Source organism: Carcharodon carcharias, chromosome 25, assembly GCF_017639515.1.
Source record: "Carcharodon carcharias isolate sCarCar2 chromosome 25, sCarCar2.pri, whole genome shotgun sequence".
Lineage (NCBI taxonomy): Eukaryota > Metazoa > Chordata > Chondrichthyes > Lamniformes > Lamnidae > Carcharodon > Carcharodon carcharias.
In genome coordinates, this window is record NC_054491.1 from 812810 (window position 1) to 837999 (window position 25190).

General features: G+C 41.0%; 1 protein-coding gene across 1 annotated transcript in view; it reads right to left on the minus strand.

Annotated features, from left to right (window-relative positions):
* Positions 1-24671, minus strand: part of LOC121269612 (galactosylgalactosylxylosylprotein 3-beta-glucuronosyltransferase 1-like) — a 189376-nt gene extending 164705 nt beyond the window's left edge. The window contains exon 1 of the mRNA XM_041174325.1: positions 24600-24671. The gene's annotated coding sequence lies outside the window, so the exon portion shown is untranslated. The remainder of the gene's footprint in view (positions 1-24599) is intronic.
* Between the last annotated feature and the right edge of the window lie 519 nt (positions 24672-25190).

The following is a 25190-nucleotide window of genomic DNA, read 5'->3' on the forward strand; positions in this document are numbered from 1 at the left end:
AAATTTTCAATCCAGCTATTAATCTAGCTCTTCCAGGAATTTGGCCTCCTTGAAAATGTATCAAACTGCTGTCAGTAGGCTTGTAATATTATTTATTGTTTTTACGGGAAAGAAACAGAATGATTCAATTCATTTTCTTCATTAAATGGGAAAGCTGAGCATTTTTGTCCTCTAAATGGAGACAATGCTTATACAGTCCCTGGTAGTTCCCAGTCTTGATTTATTAAAATGACCCCCTCCACCGCAAACCAACCCATCTGCCCCAGACACTAAATTGCTGCCTTTACACCTAGGAGATGGGAGTCTTTGTTCCATGACAGTAGGCATGGTGTTGGGGTCAAACGTGTCCCTAAGGAGGTAACCATCCTGCCACTGACTCCGAAAAGCTGTTCTGAAGTACAGCTTCATGTCAGTGGCCTCGAGTCGCAGTTTGTGTCATGGGTAATCTGCTCACTGTGGTATATTCTCAGGCTTCCAGCCAGACGACAGTCTAATTTATCCAGCATCTGCTCAAGGATTTTAAGCCCACAGATGGGACTTGTCAAAGATTAGGACAATTTGTAACATTCTCAAGCCTCACATTCTGTTAGGTTTTTGTGTCTGAGCCTCTCTGTGCTGTTTAATGATTCAGCAGTGAAATGACAACTCAAACCAGCAGAAAGCAACTGAATATAGTTAAAGGAACCCTTGGAGTACTAGATTTTGTTTGCAGTTTGCCTCATAGCAGCCTGTTTTGATAATGTTGTCTGTAAAGCCTACATCATTGAACAATAGTGACCTTTAGAGGCTATGACAATATTCTTTTACCATATTGAAATACTATATGTAAGAAGATTACAGTCAGTGTCAATGAAGACCTGCTGTGCAGCTCCACTTCCATGTTATACTAAGGATTAGGAATGCATAGAAATTATCTTGTACAGATGTTTTGGATAGATAACATGTACTGAATACTACAGAGGGCACATAGGGCACTGTAGGTTATTTATATTCATATATATAATATACACACACATATAGATCCTTTAACTGTGATAATTTGTGGATCAAATACCATCGGGAAGTCTGGCTGTCTCTAATCTTTCTGGGTTTTAGCTCTACATCATATGAAACAATTGTATATTTGCAATGTCTGAGCTGAATTTCCACAGGAAATCGCTCATTCATTGTAACATTGATGAAAGAGCCATGATAACTTCCAAAAAGAGCCGTGTGAAGCTTGTTAAAGAGGAGGGCTGGGAGAACTCCAAGTGAAATTTACCCCCAAAGGTTTAACCTTTATACAGAAGATTGATCGATAGTCTCCTTTAAACTGTTCAGGACCACAGGCTCATCTTCCCTCTTACTAATTACATACAGTGAAACACTCCTACTGCATACAGGGCTTGGTATGGGGATCCGGTTTCCTCTGCAGGGGAAGTGGATGAAGTTACCCAATTGGGATTGCTGTTATTCAGTGCTCGATGGTGCCTGGGACAAATAGCTTTTCTCCCGACCATGGATTAAGCCACCTCACTTCCAGATAGAGTTGTCCCAATAACCCCGTTCATATCCATCACTATCCGGATAAGACTTCAAACCTGTCTTGACCTGTGATACGTACTTCACTGCAGTAGCATTTTGTTCTATCAGTTTGCCATGTGCATCTTTTAACTTTGGCTGAAAATATAAAAAATGAATATGAAAAGTGTTTGTTCTTAAATTTATAAAAGATTAGTAACCAGATGGCTTTGCCACTAACTTATGGGCACACTGCATCACAGAGTCATGTTTACAGGCCTCCACTCCTAACCCCATACATTTAGTTCCCAGTTTTAGGTGAATCACATGGAGGAGGAACTCAGCAATGGGACAAAATGTTTCTCAGAGAGTGAGTCAACTACCTTCTAATGAGGAGTTTAAACTGAAATTAGAAGACGTTTGCCAGCCTCCCAGATGGCAATGCTGACTGGATGAGGCTTAATGAGAATCATGTAAAAAATAGAATAAAATGCTTTCAAGTCGCGAAAGCCTTTTGGCCATGAATTTATCTCCTAATCGCTGCTTTTCCTCATTATGACACTATCGTAGAATCAATACTAGCTGGAAGAAAAGGGCCAAATGTAACTAAACCTGTGTAAGCAATGGAAATATTCTGCTGGCGCTATGAGGAGATTGAGGTTAAAGCACATTCACACAGCACCTTGCATTATCTGGTTTTGTTTGCTGACAGACATCAACACTTTCCCTCAGCTCTGACCCTCCTTCTGTGGTTGCCCTAGATTCCCAGCTGAGCCACTCCAGTCTGCTGTCCTATTCCTCCTAGTGGGCAGCTCAGAAGTTCTCGTGACACATTGAAAGAGGTTGCCTGCCTACTCTCTTACTCTCTTGGCCTGGGAATAGTATGTGGCCCAGGAAGACATATAGAGGGGGGGGGGAGTCAATAAATCTATTTACCTGTCAGGGTTCTTCCAATCCACTGATGTTGGCACCAATCTGATCCACACCAGCCAACTTAGCCAACCAGTCCCGCAGAAAGTCCAAGTTGCTGTGGCCACATGCATTTTTACATAAACATTGTAGTCCAGAGCTATGGATAGTGATGATAGATCTTTCCATCACATGACTGACCAGGAATCTCTCTCACTCTTACCACCTGCCATCGGCATACGTTGGTAGGATTTACAAGTTGATATTTAACCTGTTTGGCTGAATTATGAATGCACCTTCCTTGGCCATGAAGTTCTTGAGTAGGATTTGAACACAGAGCTTCTCGCTCAGAGGCAGGGATGCTACTCACTGCGCCTCAAGACTTCCCTAATGTTTTTTTTATAAAGTACAAATACCAGTCACAACATCAGCTGCAATGTACATTATCTACATGATACACAACAGCAACTCTCCAATGCTCCCTTCAATAACATCTCCCAAACCTGTGACCTCCACCACTTAGAAGGACAAGGGCAACAATGGGCATACGGGAGCGCCACCACCTCCAAGTTCCCCACTAAGGCACATACCCATCTGACATGGACATACATCACCATTCCTCCATTGTCGCTGGGTCAAAATCCTGGCACCTCCCTTCCTAACAGCACTGTGAGTGTATTACACCACATGACCTGCAACAGTTCAAGAAGGTGGCTCACCACCACCCTCTAAAAGGCAATTGGGGATGAGCAATAAATGCTGGTACAGCCAGCAATGCCCACATGCCATGAACAAAGCAAGAAAAAGCACTGAGGGGAACCATCACTGCATGGACTGTAGTGGTTTAAAATAAAGCTCAGCACCAAATTCTCAAGGGCAAAGAGGGATGGCCAATCTACACTGACCTTTCTAGAGACATCCACATTTCCAGAATGAATTAAAAAACTATAAAACTGGTTGGTATACTAAAACTGATGCAATTCTTCAAAAAATGCAATGCAGACTTTCTCATCCTAATGTCTTCTCTGATCTCTGCAGGGGGTCTTACATAACTACAGGGGTATCGAAGAAACTAAAATGCTGCTGGAAGCAATCTTTTACATATGTTTCCTTTACATTTAGGGGGAAAGTATTGCAGTGTCAATTTTAGTTAACTAGTTTATGTTGCTCTCAACTGCAGTAAATTGAGAGATTATGAAATATTTGGCAGTTTAGATGAAAATATATACTCAGTCAGTTCAGTGTTCAGCCTACACTCAGAAAGAGATGTATTTTGTTGAAAAAATAGATTGTTTTTTTGCCACATTTTATATTTAATTTCAGGAGCTGGGTGATGCTGCCAATGCCACATTTATCACCCATTCTTATACTTAATTTCTTTGGCCAGAGCGTCAATGGGAGATTGAAGGACATTGAGTAACCATGAACACAACGAGTGCAAAGGCTCAAAAAGAGTTCCCGCCTATAGTAACTGAGGAAGTAGGAGAGGAATTTCTCAGAGCGTTTTGTCCCTTTTTGGCCCTAGGTTTTTTCCTCTCTGTTTCTTTGCCTCAGACAGGAGATTACCCTGCTGTGGTGGCTGGTGGGAAGTGGAGGGGAGGGAAGAAGAGTCTAGCCATGAAGGTCCTGCCACTGTAGTTTAGGGCACATCTTTGCCTCCCTGTCAATTTTATAAGTATGTTAGCATGTATAAGCCATATGAAATTTGAAGCTCCTTCCTTAATTGGGAGGAAATAAATTGCTCATTCATGACTGTTATTCTTGTCTTGGTAATTTGGGCACTCATGGGAATGAGCTACATAAAGACATAACCATCCCTTGATAATATTAAGAAGCTCTCCATATATTGGAGCTAGCAACGGCAATATGAGTTCACATTTATAGAACTCTAATGTATTTTGTAACCTTATAGTGCTTTTCACTACTTGCCTGCTTTGATATGTGCAAAGGGGTAATCACAATTTCAAAACTGAAAAGGCCCTATTAGTCATCATCTTACAAGGATCTTGGTGATAATAAGTTCTGGTACAGCCAAAGTGTGTGTGATGGTGGTGGTGGTGGTGGTGGGGGGTGGGGTTGGGGATAGTGAGGGAGGGAAGGAACTGAAAACCATTTGGAGGAAAGCCCGCCCACCAAAAGGTCTGTTAAGTGACCACAAACAATGAGGCAGGGGACAAAGCTGCTCTTTGTCTGCCAGCAGTTCTGCTCTGTTTGAAGAAAGACAGGCTGGCTTTTCATCAGATTACCATTCAAATTGAAGCCCATAAATAAAACCAGGGCAGTTCCACCTGCTCAAATCTGCACTGAGCCATGAGTATCTTCTGTTCGGACCTTTCAATTAATGCTAGGCTAATTCTGCATAATTTCAAAAATGTACAACTGGAGTCAGATTGTTTCACTCCGTTCAGTAGCAGCTTCTAACAGTGATCTTTGAAAAGTCATTTTTTATTATTTTTGTTCCGTTTAATAAAATTAGTTACTTATTGCATTTAACGTTAGAGGTGAGTGGAAACAAATATTAAATGTATAATTTAATCCAAACTGTCATAAACTGTCAACACCCCTCACTGTGCCACGCTGATATGCTCCACACACCTCACTGAACCACACTGATATACTCCACACCCCTCACTGTACCACACTGATATACTCCACACCCCTCACTGTACCACACTGATATACTCCACACACCTCACTGAACCACACTGATATACTCCACACCCCTCACTGTGCCACACTGATATACTCCACACACCTCACTGAACCACACTGATATATTCTGCACCCCTCACTGTACCACACTGATATAGTGCACACCCCTCACTGTGCCACACTGATATATTCTGCACCCCTCACTGTACCACACTGATATACTCCACACCCCTCACTGTACCACACTGATATAGTGCACACCCCTCACTGTGCCACACTGATATATTCTGCACCCCTCACTGTACCACACTGATATACTCCACACCCCTCACTGTACTACACTGATATACTCCACACCCCTCACTGTACCACACTGATATACTCCACACCCCTCACTGAACCACACTGATATACTCCACACCCTTCACTGAACCACACTGATATGGTGCACACCCCTCACTGTGCCACGCTGATATACTCCACATCCCTCACTGAACCACACTGATATACTCCACACCCCTCACTGTACCACACTGATATACTCCACACCCCTCACTGTACCACACTGATATACTCCACACCCCTCACTGTACTACACTGATATACTCCACACCCCTCACTGTACCACACTGATATAGTGCACACCCCTCACTGTGCCACGCTGATAGACTCCACACCCCTCACTGTGCCATGCTGATAGACTCCACACCCCTCACTGTGCCACACTGATATAGTGCACACCCCTCACTGTGCCACGCTGATAGACTCCACACCCCTCACTGTACCACACTGATATACTCCACACCCCTCACTGAACCACACTGATATACTCCACACCCTTCACTGAACCACACTGATATGGTGCACACCCCTCACTGTGCCACGCTGATATACTCCACATCCCTCACTGAACCACACTGATATACTCCGCACCGCTACTGTGCCACAATGATATACTCTGCACTCCTCACTGTTCCTGAGTGATATATTCCACACCCCACACAGCACCACACTGATATAATCCACTCCCCTCCCTGTACCTGGGTGACGTACTCCACACCTCTCAGTGCACCATACTGATATAGCTCAAACTCCTCACTGTACCTGACTGGTATAGCTCAAACTCCTCACAGTTCCACACTTATATACTCCACACCCATCACTGCACCCAGCTGCAATATCCACACCCCTCACTGTATCACACTGATATACTCCACACCCCTCAGCGTACCTGATTTCTATACTCCACACCCTCAATGTGCCTGACTGATATACTCCACACCCCTCACTATACCACAATGATATACACCACACGCCTCACTTTACCACACTTATATACTCCATAACCCTCACTGCACTACACTAATATACTCCACACTCCTTAATTTACCAGACTAATATACTCCACACCCCACACTGTACCACACTGATATACTCCACACTCCTCCCTGTACCACACCCCTCACTGTACAGCACTGATATACAGTGAGGGGTATGGAGTATATCAGTCTGGTACAGTGAGGAGTGTAGTCAAATTCTGTAAAACATGTCACACATGTCAGGTGATGGGGAAACCACAAGCAGTGATGAAACCAACATCTTTAATTCCAATTCAAGCATTTGAGGAACCTTTTACTAGGGTCATAATTGATCGCTTAGGAACCCTCCCTAAGACTAAAAGTGGGAATCAATACTTACTGGCAATAATGGATGTGTCTACAATGTTTCCAGAAGAGATACATTTGAGAAATAGAATTGTGGAAGAGTTGACTAAATTTTTTACAATATATGGTTTACCAAAAGAAATACAATCAGATTAGGGTTCAAATTTCATGTCACAGGTGTTTAAGGAAATAATGAATGGTTTGGAGATAAAACAGTTTAAGTCAGCAGCTTATCATCCTGAATCACAAGGGGCTTTGGAAAGATGACATCAAACTTTCAAAATCATGATGAGGGCTTATAGATAAGACTATCCACAGGATTGGGAAAAGGGAATCCTATTCTTGTTATTTGCTATTAGGGATGCTCCTAATGCATCAACTGGATTTAGTCTTTCAATTAGTCTATGGTCATGAGGTAAGGGGACCACTGAAATTGATTCATGAGAGAAATTGGTTGATCAAAATTCAGGAACTACTCTCCTGGATTATATATCAAACTTCAGAGAAAGATTGAACAGAGCATGTGAGTTAGCTGGGGAACATTTAAAGTTATCACAGCAAGCGATGAAAGTGAAGGCAGATAGGACACCCACAGCTCATAATTTTGTTGCTGGGGGGTAAAGTGTTAGTTTTGTTACCAGTACTAGATGACTTGTTAAAGGAAAGGCTTAGTGGGCCTTACAGGATTGAAAAGAAACTAAGTGAAGTAAACTATTTAATAAATACTCCAGATGGAAGAAAGAAGCAGAGGGTGTGTCATGTAATTGTGCTTAAAAAATACTTTGACAGTGAAGAGGACCAAAGGAGGTATTAGTGGTGGTAGATAAGGCAAAAGGGGGAGAAATGAAGGATTCTGAAATTGATTTTCCTCTAATCAAATTGATAATGAGGGGGCACTTAAAAATTCAATTGTAATATTGAGTTGCCTTCCAGACAAGTGTCAAAGTGATTTGGAGAAGCTATTGCAGTCATACAAAGCTATGTGTGGGAATTAGGTGGGGAGGAAAAATTTAGCTACAATTGATGTGTGTGTAGGAGATTCACTTTCACATTTTTCCTTACAGATTAAGTCCTGCAAAGTTATCACAAGTACAGAAAGAAACCGAATTCATGCTTCAAAATGACATCATTGAGTCTAGTTGCAGTAACTGGAGTTCACCTATTGTGATGGTACCGAAACCGGATGGAACACAAAGACTGTGTGTGGGCTTTCGAAAGGTGAATGCATGGACAGAAGTGGATTCATGTCCTATACCAGGATTGGAAGATTCCATTGAGAAAATGGGACAATCAAAAATTATCACAAAGATTGACTTTCTGAGAGGATATTGGCAAGTACCGTTATCGGAGAGAGCAAAAGAGATATCGGCATTTGTGATGTCAGATGAACTATATCAGTTTAAAGTTATGCCATTTGGTTTGAAAAACAGATTAGTGACATTCCAAAGATTGATAAACAAAGTAAATGCGGGACTGAGCAATTGTGCTGTTTATAATAATGACTTATAGTTTTCAGTCAAACATGGGAGAAGCATTTACAACATCTGGAACAATTATTTAATTGACTGCAGGAAGCTAATTTGGTGATGAACTTGACTAAAAGTGAATTTGCAAAAGCGCAAGTTACTTATCTGGGCCTTACTATTGGGTGTGGTAAGGTGGGTCTGAGAGATGTGAGAGTGATTTTCGTGAATTTCTCCATGCCTACTAAAAAATAAGAAGTTTTGAGCTTTCCGGGCATGAGTGGGTTTGACCGGAAATCTGTACCAAATTTTAGTGTGGTTGCTCCATTGACTGAAATATCGAAAAAGAATGAAAAGTTTCAATGGACACAAGAGTGTCAGAAGGTATGTGACAGTATAAAAACTGTATTGATTATGACACCAGTTTTGGCAGTACCTAATTATGGCAAGCAATTTAAGATGGCTGTTGATGCCAGTGATATGGGCATCTGTGATGTATTGTTGCAAGAAGGTTAAACTGGAATTGAGAAACCGATAGGGTACTTTTCATGAAAGTTGAATGTACAACAGAAAAAAATATTAAAATCGCAAAGGAGACTCTGGTGTTAGCCTTGCAACATTTTGAAGTGTATTTTGCAAACAATTCATCACAAATAATTGTTTATACAGACCACAATACTTTAAAATTCCTGGACAGATTTCAAGACTGAAGTGCTGTGGCTATTCAGATGGACGTTATTACTGCAGCTATTTAATTTACAGATTATACATATGGCTGGATGAGAAAATCTAATCGCAGATGCATTGTCAAGAGTTTAAATCTCAAAGGGAAATTGAACATTTAAAACCTGGATACGGGACTGAAATGACCTCTGTTGATACCAAGTATTTGTATATATATTGTTATGTTAATACATGTACCTAGTAATTTAGTAGGTTGGATATACAGAAAGGTATAGCTGGTAGTGTAAGATGGGTTAAGTAAATGAAGCAGTCTTTTAAAATTCATTTTGCCAAAAGGATGGAGGTGTCATAAAATTAATATTTTTTCCATAATATTTTTCTGGTTTATTGTAAAGTAGGTTTATGGGGGCAAGTATAGTTGGTGTGTCTGTGATTTATTACATTTGGAGTCAAGGATACTGCAAGTTTAATTCATCAAAATAAGCTAGGTCTTACAGCATCTGCGGAGAGGAATACAGTTAACGTTTTGAGTCCGAATGACTCTTCATCAGAATATAGTTCTGATGAAGAGTCATTCGGACTTGAAACATTAACTGTATTCTTCTCCATAGAAGCTGTCAGACCTGCTGAGTTTTTCCAGGTATTTTTGTTTTTGTTTTGGATTTCCAGAATCAGCAGTTTTTTTTTATAAAAGAAGCTAGGTGCTTGACATGCTAATGAGTAAACATGGATACTCTCTTAGCATGTAAGTTGTGAAGGGAATTTGCATTTTTAGATAAGTGAAGGGATATTTGGATTTCAAAGGGATCTTAGTCTGTTTATAACAAGCCAAATAAGCAAACCTAAGGAATATGTTTATTTTTCCCAAAGGATACTGACAATGTTGGCAACATGGAAGTTTTTATGTTATGAGGAAGATACAGTTTCGAAGACATGTGGAACAATTGAATTTACATGTTAAAAAGAGAGAAACATATATAAAGGAGAATGAAAGGCTATGTGAGAGGAGAAGGCCCATGTAAGATCTAACAGGAGTGTTTGAAATAGCCTTAATGAAGCTTCCAGCATTTGTGTATAAATCTGCTGTCTACTGAAACAGAAGCTGGAGAAAAGCCATTTGGGATTACATTGTCCAGGGTATTGTGTTAACTTGCTGAGTTTGTTTTAAATCTAAAATCTGGACCGTTGCCTTAAAGGGAGTGTAATGGGGTCAGGTTAATTAGGAATTTTAGCAGTTATTATGGTAGTAATTGTAGTCTTATGTAAGTGCTTGATATCTTTTAGTTTGTTAAGAAATATTTTAATTTAATTTTTAAAACCTCTGAAAGTCTTGGTTGAGCTATTATTTCTGAATTCAGTGCTTGCATCTTGTAATAAATACAAATTGCAAAGCTGTTGTGATAGTGTGACCAAGTTTCACTTGTGGATTTGGTCTGCCAGGCACACATCATATGTTACATCAGAACAACTCCATACTCCTTGCGGTACCACACTGATACGCTCCACACTACTCACTGTATCTGACTGATATACTCCACACCCCTTATTGTACCACTCTGATATTCTCCACACCCCTCAGTGTACCACATTGATATACTCCACACCCCTCACTGTAGCAGGCTGATATACTCCATACTCCTCAATGTACCTCACTGATATATTCCACACCCCCTCACTGTACCACACTGATATACACCACACCCCTTAGTGCACCACACTGATATACTCCACACCCTTCATTGTACCACCCTGATATGCTCCACAATCCTCACTGTACCTGACTGATATACCCCACACCCCTTACTGTAGCAGGCTGATATACTCTACACCCCCTCACTATACCACACTGATATACACCACACCTGTCAGTGCACCACACTGATATACTCCACAGCCCTTAGTATACCACCCTGATATACTCCACACTCCTCACTGCACCTGACTGATATACTCCACACTCCTCACGGTACCACACTGATATACTCCACACTCCGCATTGTACCACGCTGATATACTCCACACCCCTCACTGTACCACACTGATATACTCCACATCCCTCACTGTACCAGACTGATATTCTCCACACCCCTTACAACCACTTTAATGGATGGCACACTCCTCACTGTACCTGGATGATATACTCCACAGCCCTCATTGTGCCACATTGATATACTTCACAATCCTCACCGTGCCACACTGACATACAGCACATTCCTCACTGTACTACAGTGATATACTCCATATTCCTCACTGTACCATTCTGACGTACTCCACACCCCTCACGGCCACTCCAGTGTACTGCACACTTCGTTGTACCAGGCTTTCTTTTATTCGTTCAATTGTTGTCGGTGTCACTGGCAAGGCCAACATTTATTGCCCATCCCTTATTGTCCTTGTGAAAGATACCCTTTTATGGAGGAGACTAGAAGTAGGGGACACCATTTGAAAATTAGGGATCTCCCATTTAAGATGGATATGAGGAGAAATATTTTCTCTCAGAGGATGCTTACTCTGTGGAATTCTCTTTTCCAGAGATCAGTGGAGCAGGGTCATTGGATATTTTTATGGCTGAGTTAGGTAGGTTCTTGATTGACAGGGGAAATAAAGGGTATAAGGTAGAGTTGAGGCCACAGTCAGATCGGCTTTGATCGTATGAAATGGTGGAGCAAGCTCGACCGAATGGCCTAATTCTTGTGTTCATATATGTATGGTGGTGAGCCTTGAACCACTGTCATCCATGTGGTTAATGTGGTCCAACAGTGTTGTTTGGTAGAGATTTCCAGGCTTTTGACCTGACAATGATGAACGAATGATGATATGTTTTGAAGTCAGGGTACTGTGTGGCTTGCAGGGGAACTTAGAGTTGGTGGTGTTCCCATGCTTTGACTTTCCAGATGGTAGAGGTCACAGGTTTGGAAGGTGCTGCCGGAAGAACCTTAGTGAGTTGCTGCAGTGCATCTTGTAGATGGTACACACCACTGCCAGTGTGCATCGGTGAGGGAGGGAGTGAATGTTTAGGCTGATGGGTGGTCGATCAAATTGTTTCCTTCTTCCTGGATGGTGTCGACCTTCTTGGGTGTTACATAGAAACTAGGAGCAGTGGTAGGCCATTAGGCCAATTCAATATGATCATGGCTGATGGAGCCGCACTTATCCAGGCAAGTGGGGAATATTCTATCACACCACTGACTTGTGCCTTGTGGACAGGCTGTGGGCAGTCAGGTCATGAGTTACTCGCCGTAGAATTCCCAACTTCTGACCTGTTTTTGTAGCCACAGTATTTATATGGTTGGTCCAGTTAAGATTCTGGTGAATGGTAACCACCCCCCCCACGGGATGTTGATAGTGTGGAATTCAGCGATGGCAATGCCTTCAATTTCACTAGGGATCAGTGATGCCACACTTAGTCAAATGCTGCCTTTATGTCATTAGCAGACATCTCTCCTTCCCTTTTGAGTTTAGTTCTTTTGTCCATGTTTGGACTAAAGTTCTTTTGAGGTCAAGAGTGGAGTGGTCCTGGCAGGACCCAAACTGAGCGTCAATGAGCAGGTTATTGCTGTCTAAGTGCCAGTTGATTGCACGACTGACAACATCTTTTATCACTTTGCTGATGATCAAGAGGAGGCTGATGGGGCGGTAACTGATCAGATTGGACTTGTCCTGCTTTTTGTGGGAAGTACTGGACAATTTTCCACAAAGTCAGATAGATGTCAGTAATGTGGCTATGAGGGAAAAGCTTGGCTAGAGGTTTGGCTAGTTCTGGAGCACAGGTCTTCAGTACAATTGCCTTCAGCCATTTCTTCATATCAAGTAATGTAAATTGAATTGGCTGAATATTGGCATATGTGGTGCTTGGGGCCTCAGGAAGAGGCCAAGATGGATCAACCACCCATCACTCTGGCTAATGATGGTTGCAAATGCTTCAGCCTTGTCTTTTGCACCGTTGTGCGAGGTTCACCCCTCATTAAGGATGGGGATATATTTGTGGAGCCTCCTCTTCCATCTTGGATTGTCTATCACCATTCATGACTGGATGTGGCAGGACTGCAGAGTTTTGATCTGATCTGTTGGCTGTGGGATCGCCCAGCTCTGTCTATCACATCCCGTTTCTACTGTTGGCACGCAAAATAGTCCTGTGTTGCAGTTTCACCAAGTTGACACCTCATTTTTAGGTATGCCTGGTGCTTATCCTGGCATGCCCTCCTGCACTCTTCATTGAACCAGGGTTGATCCCTTGGCTTGGTGGTAATGGTAGTGAGTGAGGGAAGTGTTGAACCACAAAGTTATAGATTGTGGTTGAATACAATTCTGCTGTTGCTCATGGCCAAGGCACCACATGGATGGTCAGTTTTGAGCAGCAAGGTCTGTTCTGAATCTAATTCATTTAGCATAATGGTGGTGTCACACAGTACGATACAGCGTATGCTCAGTGTGAAGATGGGACTTTACCTTCTCAAGAACTGTGTGGTGGTCACTCCTATCAATGGTACTATGGACAGACGCATCTGTGCCAGTGGATTGTTGAGCACATGGTCTAGTAGGTTTTTTTCTCTTGGTTCTCTCAACACCTGCTGCAGGCCCAGTCTGGCAGATATGTTCTTAAGGACTTGGCCGGCCAGCTTATCAGTAGTGGTGCTACCGAGCCACTCTTGATGATGGACATTGAGGACCCTGGGAGAGGGGAGTTTAGACAGTGCCAAACACCGGGGCCCGAGGCTATTGGGGGGCTCAGGCTCCTTGCTCTAAATGGAGTTTCTTCTTGTCCTATAGCCTGAACAGCCAGAGGCAAAGCTGCAGACCTGGAAAACTGACTTTAAAAAAAATTGGAATCTTCAGTGTCAGGTCAATTTCACTGAGTTGCTACACTGCTGCTTCCGACCTTCAGCAGTTTCATGGTTCTGATTTTCTTTTGAAAAGCTTGCCAGAGAAACCACGAGGTTGGCTGAACAACAGCAGCACAGCAACTGAGAGTGTTCTTTACTGAAAAATGCTGAATCAAATCTCTATTTTAGAACCATTGTTTGTGCTGGGCAGGTGGGGAGCTGATCGGTGCAGATTGGGAGGCGTATAGCAGTTTCTGAGGGAAGAGTTCTTGAATTAAGGTCGTACTGAATTTATGTACCTTGTATCATTCTTCTCTGAAAAATTCATATTAGCAATTCAATCTGCTACATATTTTTCCTAAGCTGCTGGTAGATGTCTGATTGACAAATCCTTGGCATAGTGTCGTTAACGTGAAAGGAGCAGATGCCAAATTTGGTATATTGTGGGTTGCTGTCAGAGAAATCAGAATGTAAGGTTGTATTAGCTACAGAGTTGAATTATTTTGTAATTGTAATGATTTCTTTGTAGCCACTTTACTAACATCAGTTGATTTCTCTGTGAATAATTATCCTTACAGAATTAGCAGTGGCCTTCTAATTTCATCATTGCTACTGTTACCTTGCCTATTGCATGCAGGTATAATGAAGGATAAAACCTATATTTACTCAATACCTTCCATGATGTCTCAAAATCACTTTGAAATGAAATAAACCTGGGTTGTAGTCACTGGCATAATGTAGGCAATGTTATTAAATGGCAGAGCAGACTCGAGGGGCTGAATGGCTTACTTCTGCCCCTAATACATATGTTTGTATGTCATCCTTTGCCATCCATAATTGCCTTGCAAACAGAGGGTGGAATCATGGCTGGACTTCTATTTATTTTGTTGCTAATGGAGGTTTACTGTGCGCAGGCTTTGTGGGGTGAAAATGCAAAGACAGGAGTGCGTAATAGGCTCATAGTAAATCAATAACTTGTTTTACATGAGACATGATTCTCAAGAATCTTTTCCATTGACTTCAATCTTGTCCTTTTGTCTACTACCTATTATTCCACTCTATCTTTGTGTTTTCATGGAATTTTTGTCATATTGAAATGCTGTGATAAAGTGGTGTTGCACAGTAGATATTGAAAATTTATTGTAGTGAGAAATAGCAATCAACAGAGTCTTCAAACTTGCTGATCAAGAAAACACAGATACAATTGTGAACCATTCAATATTTGTCTTCTGGTGTCCTAAATATCTTGTTGCACAGAGATACCTGATGATTCCAATACTTCTCACTGACAGTGAAGACCTATGTGGTTCAATCATTCCACTTTTTTACTCAGGAGTCATTTGATCTTTCTACCCTGTGAGATTACTAATAAAATAGAATCCAGTTATACCCATTCTATGAAATATCATGCACCCAGGCAGGAGAAAGTCTTCTAATTCTCCTACAGAATGGAAAAGATTTTGTGTAGTTTATCTGGATTGTAAGTACTGAATCTTTCCCCCCAAAATGAATTTACTTTCATCATGTTCAAATGGTGCAATTTGCAGAACATGTTAATGAGGGCTGGGCGGTCACCAAAATCAGTGTTATCGTCTGTGCAGTGTTATAAATAACCAATAGGATATTTTCATGTCAAATTAACAATATTGGATAATGCTGATAATGTAAAATTTATATTCTCTGGTTTGTTTAATAGTCGCAGTGGGGTCACTTAAAGGATGCATGCAAACGAACACTGCGTTGCTGCTCTTGATATTAATGACCCACACTGCATATATATTGGATGATATTTGTAACAAGATGCTAACAATGGATGTCATCATTTTACTAGTACCTTTCTGTGATTGGTGAGTTGTTTGGTTAATCTTGAAAGGGGGAAAAATATCATATTTGAGGGGGGAGGTTTAAGTTGGGGCAGGGGGAGGTGTGGAAAATAAGGGGCCTGGAAAGAGGAGAAGCACTACAGTCCATGAGTTTTCTCTCTGGTGTTGCCCCCACTCAGAATACATTCTGTGCCCTTGCCACCCTCGGTGCATCCCCCAAGTGGTGTTCAACATGGAGGAGGACCAATTCATCAGTTGAGGGAGGGCAGTCAGTGATAACCAAGGAGGTTTCCTTGCCCATGTTTGACCTGATGCCAGGATACTTTGTGGGGTCCAGAGTCAATGTTGAGCAAAACCCCTCCAAATGTACACCACTGTGCTGCCACCTCTGTCCTGCCGCTCTGTCACTACCTAGTGCATTAGCAGGATTCCACTGTCTTTTATAACCTTCGTAGCAAAGAGTATAGCATTATGCACAGTTTAAAAACAGAGCTGTTATCTGTAAGCTACTGCTAAATAGTGGAAACCTGCGTCTCAAATGGACATTTTACATAAAAATGTGTTGCTTTTGAGATGATAAAAGTACAAACATTTCAGAACAGGATTTGCAAAAGTGATGATTACAGAGTTTAGATGGTAAAACAGAGAATTAATGCCAATGTGCCCAAGGGCAGAGAGCAGGCATTTTATTTTTTGTTTCATTTCTGTAGCCAGAGAAACTAAAAATGAAAGAATCCTTGGGTTCTGTCATGGTCTCTCTTACAAAATTTGCCACACATCACTGTCTCAGTCTGTGAGCTTTCTGCTCTCACCAATCACTTGAAATTCTGCCCATAGAATGAATTCTGCAATTTGAAGTGTTCTTTGTTCCAAAGTGGGACTGGGCTGAATTCTACATTATCATTTATTCAGTTCAGGAACAGCTTAAGCTCCCACTGGGATTTCCCCAGATGCCTATAGTATTACATACCTGGCAATATCCTTCCTCATCAGCAACATATAAGTAATAAAACAGTGCAATGAGGCCTGGTTTGTTCTACTTTGTAACGTTAGCAAGCAATCTCAGCTTTATGTCAAAGCTGTAATGTCCAATACTTTCACTGTCTTTGCTCACGTGCTTTGATATTTTAATACAGTACATTTGTACAAGTTTTTACTTCAGGATCTTTAAGATTCATTTGTACAATATTTAAGGAATATGTTGTTGAACTAACTAAGCTCTTTTCCTGAGGAAAAGTATAGTCCTAAGTATAGGAACACAAAGAGGAAGGATTTTTGATCTGGAAATCTGAAACATTTATAGAGTTGCATTTACAATTTTGCTACAAATAGTTAGCCCTCAAAGGGCTTAAAAAGTAGAAATGTCCCAGGGTAGGGAACATTGTAATGGATTTGTCAGTTTCAATTTCTAGAACTCTTATTTTTTCTTTATAGTTTTGTTCCCCTTTCACTCCTCATCCTGGGATATGGTTTCAAAGGTATTAACAAGCTCAGTCATTTCATTCATGTAGCCATTCTTCATATGTAATCTGCAGCAGTGAAGGCGAGATATATATGATATTAATGCAGACATCAACACATTTATGATAAAACAAGTGTAGCATTGACATATTTTTCCCAGTAATTTTGACAACAATCATTTCTAGATCTGAACTTGCTGTTGTCTTCTCAGCCTGTGCACATCTTGCCTGAAACTCCATGTTTGAGTCCTTAGAATCAGGTTTCCATCCCTCCCACTGTAGCAAAACAGCTCATGTCAAAATCACAAATGACATCCACGTGACTGTGACCATGGAAACTATTGCCCCTCAGCCTTCCTGACCTGCCTGCAGCCTTTTGCACAGTTAACCAGCAGCATCTTGCTCTCCTCCATTGTCCAGCTGAGTGAGGCTGCACTTGGTTTCCTTCTTATCTATCCAGTCAGAGCCAGGCAAACATCTGCAATGACTGTTCTACCCACCTCCCACACCATTACTTTTCATTTCACCCAAGGATCTAGCCTTGACTCCTCCTATTTCTCATCTACATGCTGCTTCTCAAAGACATTATCTGAGAACTGGTTAGGTTCTACATATAAGCTGTTGACATCCAGGTCTTTTGGCCCTTCCACTACCTGTAAATTAGTACACTGTTTGTCCAATATCTAGTACTCAAAGAGCAGAAATTTCCTTCAACTAAACATTGGAAAGACTGATGCCATTCTCCCTGCCACAAACTCCATTCCATAGCCGCCAACTCCATCTCTCTCCGTAGCAACTGTCCAAGGCTGAACCAGACTGTTTGTGATCTTGCAGCCATATGTGACCCTGAGATGAGCTCTAACTACACATCTGCGCCATTGCTAAGACTACCTACTTCCACATCAGTAATGTCACTGGATTCCATACCTGCTTCAACTCATCTGCTGCTAAAATCCTCATCCATGTTGTTGACTTAACTATTCCAATGAATTACTGGCTGCCCTCCAAAATTTCACCCTCCCTAAACTTAAGGTCATCCAACGTCCTAACTTGCACCGAGTCCTGTTCACCCATTATCCCTGTACTCACTGATCCATATTGTTGGCTGGTTTGCAAGGCCTCAACTTCAAAATTCTCATCCATCTTTCAATACCTGCCCTGGCTCTGTAACCTCTTTCAGCTTTACAACCCTCTGAGATATCTGTGCTCCACCAATTCTTACTCAACCCCAATTTTAATTGATCCACCTACAGTGGCCATTGTTATGATCCCAGCTGATGTTACTACTGGGTAAGCCTGATCCCAGGGTGGAACCTGGCTTGATAGATCCTAACTTTTATTTTTTGTTTGGAAAAGGGCACCTACTGAACAGAGTCACAGGAGTCATCTGATGAATGTTTAACAAAAGAATAAAACAATTATTAAACAAGAAAAAATACTCCTTCACCCACAACTATACTTTTACAGAAATATACAGATTCATAAGGTGAATACAAGTTACAAAAGCTAACCTGTACTCTCATGTTCACAAGTACACAGTATAAACCAATAGGCAAGCTCTGGCCGGGCATACCACACTCTGAGACCAAGTACAGATACCACCCCTGAAAGGTGCTATGGATCCCTCATCAACTCCCCCAGACTCTTGTCACACTGTGAACCAACCAGTCTCACTGAACTCCATCTTTCATATCAGGGTTTCCAACCTCCACTCTTGAAGAACCTGCTTTGGAATCTTCTCCCAAACAATACTTTCTCTCAGACGCCTTCCACAAGGGAGTTTTTATCTCTCCTCCCAATGTGCCTCTACCCTCAATTGCCATGTACATTTAAACTTCACCTTTCATGAACCCTCTCTCAGATATTCAGCCATGCCAACAGAACACCACTGCTTCACATGCCTACAGTAAGAAGTCACCAACCTTTGGCTGTCTCCTTAAATCTTCTGGCTTCTTGCAAGCCAATTTTGCTTTAAGTCTGCATCCTACAGCTTTCTCCCTTTTAGCTTGGAGCCTTCCTCTGCTCCCCACTCTTAACTTCACTTAATATGACCTTTTCCAGATTCCTGTTCTTCCTTTGACTAGAAGGTCTTCTTGATTCCTTTCTTCTGTTCCACTCCCTGGTTTTGGCTTTATCTTTAGTTTGGGTTTGCTCTCTGTCCCTCTCCTATGCTGCTTCTCCTGGAAACTCCTTTCAACTGAACTGAAACTACTTTTTGTTTTTTCTCTGACTCTGTGGTTCCTCTCTCTGCACCCCTATTGGTAGTCAACAGCACAGTTTTTTCTACTTTGTGTTTGTTTTAACTTCCCTTCAAGAGTCATAAAACCTCATTAGAAGGCAGACATCTTTTAAAGTGAAACAAAAACTCAAGTTCCTTTTCATATCACACAAATACTGAAATACAAATTAAACTTAAACTCAAAGATATGTCTTAAACCATCTCTAGTTCCTAAAACCATGCCTTGAGCTGCCAAGTCCCTAAATGTTGGTATTCCCTCACTAATCTTTTCCAGCTGTCCACCTGTCTTTCCTCCTTTATGATGCTCCTTAAAACCTATCTCTTTGACCAAAGTATTGGTCATCTGGTGTCAATCATGGCTCACTATGTAGCACTCACACCTCTGAGTCAGAAGATTGTGGGTTTAAGTCTCACTTCAGAGACTTGAGCACAAAACTCTAGGTTGACACACCAGTGATGCAGTGCTACCTTTAGGGTGAGATTTTTAACCAAGGCCCCATCTGATCTTTAAGGTGGACGTAAAAGATCCCATGACACTTTTTTAAAGATGAGCGGTCTTCTTGCTAATATTTATCCATTAATCAACATCACAAAAAGAGATTAACTTATTATCACATTGCTGTTTGTGGGTGCTTACTGCAAGCAGATTAACATCTGTGCTTCATACTTTGCATCATAGGGTACACTTCAAAAGTAATTCATTGGCTTTAAAATGCTTTAGGATATCCTGAGGTCATGAAAGGTGCTATCTAAATGCAAGTCTTATCTACCTTAATATCTCCTTATGTGGTTCCCTGTCATATTAAAGGCACTATGTAAATGCAAGTTGTTGTTGTTATTGAATGTTGCAAAGATATTTGATAATGGGAGGAATCATGATCAAGCCTGGCCCTAACTGAGCTCAGATCCAATCACCCTGTTAGTACCATTGGATATTAATCAGGCGTGAGTATCCTTCTCCGTAACAACTCCTTTATCAGAGGGTGGGAGATCATTTGTGTACTTACAACTACCCGGATGTTAACTCTGTTCACCATGCAAAGCAGCAAAAGTTACTAAGCACTGAAGCAGCGAAGTTGTCATAAAGATCTCAGATAAATTTTGCCCTAGTGCTGAATCAGAATCTTATTATGAGAAACCGGCTTGAATGTACTATCTGACTCCACATTGCTCTCAAGTTTTGTGTGTGTTATGATAGCCCTGTCACTCACCCTCTCCATTCATTGTCTCTGACCCCCACCTATCCAGTCACGTGACTATATAAAAAAAAAACGCACTTAACGAACACCGTGGTGTAATGAGCGGGCAGTGTGCAGGTACTGATTTTGTTCATTTTAAATGTGATAATGGCCAACAATTGTGCTAATACCAGTGTCAGCTAACCTGACATGGCAGCACCAAGTATCATATCAAAGATAGATGAGCTGGAACTTGTTCCACCAGAAACAAATTCAAAGAGTAACTACCAATTTGATTAGCCCATCGATGCTGTTAGATATTCAACTCTTCACCAGAAAGTCAACAACCTGACTTTTAAGGCTCACAGGAGTTTGTTTGGCTTGGTTGGTACAGTGCTTGGAACAGCTGGGCTGTTCGAACAGAGTAGCAGATACAAGTGAAATGACCTGTCTTTGACAATATGTAGTAGAGGTGAAGGTAAAGAAACATTCCAGTTTGGGTTGTGGTTTGAACTGTGTCTCTTAATTGTCACCCAACTCCTGAGCAGCAATGGTTTGAATGATTGACATGCATGCTGAAGGACGATGTCCATTGGCAATACAACCTATGATAAAAGGAGGAAACCTGAGGATAAAGAAACGAGTTGACAATAATCAACTTACAGCCAATGGAGGCAGCATTAGACCATAAGCTATTCTTGTAACTCACCCCATTGTATAGCAGATAGAATAATCAGAAACAATTGAAACCTTATTCCAAACAAAGCAAACCATTTATAAAAAGGTTTGAAAATTAGACGTTGGAACAAAGAAACCAAAGGCATTTTCCTAATTTTAATCACTGGTTTAATGAAATGAAATGGCATTTTGCACTTAAAGGTAAAGGCCAAAAATAAGCATAGAGGGTGTACCTACACCTCATAGGCTGCAGTGGTTCAAAAGATAGCTCACCACCACCTTCTCAAGGGCAAATAAGGATGGCAATAAATGCTGGCCCTGCCAGTGATGCTCACATCCCAAGAATGAAAATGAATGCTAGTTCCATCCATATTACAGGAAGCAATGCTAAATATTTGGTTAATAAAAGATAACCATGTCCTAAAACAGATATTTTCACTGCATGTGGTTAAATATTTATGCAGGATGAAGGTGCTCAGATACTCTACAGCATTTCTGGTCTATGGAGTGGAAAATCAGCTAAGGTCTCTGCACCTCTTCACTGTCCGGTGATCTTGCTGGAATGTCTGCATATCTCACTGTTTATTGAGGATTAACCTGCTCTTGGGCTGTGACCCTCCTGTACGATGTGTTAACAACCCATTTGCACTACTGTTGTTGACCAATTCGCAGGCTCATATTTGAAGAGAGACCAGCTGGGTGAGGTAATAGGAGGGCTGGCATGCCTATCCTTGGGTTGGGGGACAAGGGGTGGGGGGCGGTGGTTCTGGACCCCAGCACATGCCAGCACCTCCAAGACAGCAAAATAGCACTGGAGAGTACAGCCTTGTTTTTAAAATCTGTGAAGGATAAAAGGAGCGGCAGCGCACTGAGATCTGAAAACGGGACATTGCACTAGGAGTGGATTAATATGAAATGGGAAATCGATGGCAAGATTATGCTGCGGCAAGTTAGAAGAGAAGTCAATAAAATATTCTTCAAGCTAAGGTTTAAATGCATGACTTGAGGAAATTAATAAAACTGTCAACAATTCGAACTAACTAATGTAATTTCCGGTATTAACAAGATTTTACGTAGCATGTAGCATCGTATGCTGTTTGATGAAGTTGAGTTGCGACTGTTCAACAAAAGAACAAACTAATGAGTTATAACTTGAGGCTTTCTTAATAATTTGCTACGTATTCTTAGAATAAAAGATGCAAGGCAATCACAGTTGACTGTATAGTCATGGTTGAAGGTTCCTTTGATGTTTCTTATTGTCAATATATTTTCACTCAAGACATTGAACCAACCATTCATATTTAATATTTATAATAGGCTGTGTATGACACTGGGATTTTCAGACAGTCCATTTTCTATTGAAAAGGATGTAAAATTATTGTCAAACTACACTCACTATTTCCTCGTGTGAAAACCCAATTGCAAGAAAATGAATGCTTTCTGTCAACCAATAATATACTTAACAGGATAAATTAAAAAGTAAATCAGCAGAACTAATCTTCATGTGTCAATGTCTCGGGACCAAGTTTAGCCTTGACAACTACAATAATTGGCAAGGGTCCAGATTCCCTTTAATAGTTCTGTTTAAACTAGTCTATAATTAGCATCTTTTGATTCCTTTTTACTGGTTATAATTCCATTTCTATTATTGACTACAATGCCACAGGTTCTTGTGCTTCTAACTCAAATATCAGCTGTTTATCCAAAATTACTACCCCAGATCTCTTCTGCTGCATGCACTTTTTGAATATGCTATTGATAGTGATAGGAGTGACTTACAACCAATGAATAGCTTTGTCTAAAATCAAATTGAGACTGTAGCAATGTTTTAATAACTTATCATAATGGCATCTGTTATAGGTTGAATCATTTTATATTATAGATCGAACATAGCTTAATTATTGATTACAAAATGCTTACTGAAAAAACAGTGAGCATAATATACACAGTATAGCGACATTGTAACTGATGCTATGTGAGCAGACTGTTTGACAAATAACTATTTCCATAGTTATCAAATATTGCTGGATGCTTTTGTCTCTGCATCTTCCTAACTATATGCATATTTACCAATCAGCTTTCCTGTGAAGAACACCCAACATGGATTTGTGTCAGTGCTCTGCTGGCTCATTTGATTCTTACACAGTCAAAAAATATTTTTCACACGGACAATTCAGTGTTTTACCAACGAGTTGCATAGAACACAAATGCATTGACAAAATGATGAGAAATGGGAAAAATAAAACTTTGCATGTACACCTGGAGTGCCCTACATGTGGATCCTTGGATGAGAGGGAACCATTAGGAGGTACTGATGCTAAACTGCAATAAAAAAATCGAGCTGCATCACAAAAACATAAGTTATTACTGCCCCAGCAAAACAAGCAATAGATATCCAACCATAAGCTGAATTGGGACGACAGCTGCCCATAATGACTGCACAATGCCACATATCAGGTCACTGGCTGATAATTGGGGCACTAGCTACTTGCAATTAAGTCCATCCAGATGCTCTGCAACTTCATACTGTAATATATCTTAATCACTGCTCTGATCTGGTAATGATGCTGATAGACTAAGACAACTGAGTGCATTGGCTCCACAATCAGTTGGTTAAAACAAAATATATAGGCAAACCTTGAAAGCAATATGTTTTCGGATCAATCTTAAAGCAACTAACATAAAGTGCCCTCTTGCCTACAGACAGTTTTGCCAAATTGAACAAAAATTCATTCTGAATATATTTTGGAAAGTTGCAGTGGAAAAGATAGTGCTGAAAAGGTTAAATATTGTGGTAATCATTTCACTCATTCCTAAGAAAGGCTTTTATGTAAAGGAGTCATGAAAGAAAAAGCCCAAGATATTTGGTACTGGAGACCTGGGTATCTGTGGTTTCAGCACGAGGAAGCCTTGGTAAATCCCTTGCTGCCCATTAAATTCAGTTAATAGAAAGGATCTCACACTGAAAGAAGGATCTTGTTTTCAGTCTGCGTTCCCTTCAATTCCAAACAAGACACTGCGGTTCATTCTGAAGCATAATTCTTGGAACATTCCAACTTTAAAATCCCATGCGACAACTAGGAATACTGGAATTAGCAATTGCTTCAGTGCCTCATCGAAAATGTGGTGGTTGGGGGGAGCCGGCATATTTTAACTATTTAATAGTGGCAAGCAGTATGTTTGCACTGTACTCCAAAATTATACCAAATCAGGCTCTCTTCAGGATGCCCCTGAGATGCACTTCTCTATAATGTGTTTGGATCTCTTTGTTCTTTGTCCAGTGTTATTTTACAAATATTACAAATGTAAAGAAAGGTGCATTTACTGCTTAGAAATAAAATAAGCTTCACAAAGAGTTAAGGATTAGCGATGAGCTCTATTCACACAAAAACAATTCTGTGGCAATATACTGCAGACATTTGACTGAAAGACTTATTTAAACATCTAATAGCACTCCTCTAAAGCTACACAAGGAGCTTCATAAATGGTATACAAATCATACAGACTTTGAAAGAGAATAAGGTACCTCAGGTCTGGAGAGTGAATGGTCTGAGATTCCCACCACATGCTGTTAGCTTACTTCCATTCAGTCATAATCCTTTCTTTAAGCACAGAAGCAGAATTCAAAGCATCCCTTTATCTAATCCTGCAGCTGCTGTCAGTCCCCCCAAGTTAATGCAGCCCATGAAAAACAGCTCTACATAAACCCAGCCACCCTACAGTTCCTTCAAGCCAGCTCAGCGAATGAGACTGCCCAGCAGCAGCAAAATGATCTGAAGCGTGGAGTAACATCTGTGTGTTTTTGAATAGAGAAACCAGTCCTGGTACCCCGAGAGCCCACCCCCATGGGGGCATGGGACTTGTTCTGCAAATGGTCTGTACCAAAGGAAACAACTATCCAGGGTGGGCTGCTAGTACCCTCACAGTAACAGCTGCATGCAAATCAGTGAAGTCTGCTTCGATTATCCCTGAGAAAGAATGGTTCCTGCCACCTAACAGGAAACGGTCCAGCTAGTTGCAATATAAATCCACAAAATGTGCTTCATTCTTGTAGAAGCAACAATGAGATGTCTGATTCTGCAGCTTTATTGAACACTGCAACATTTTAGCTATTTTT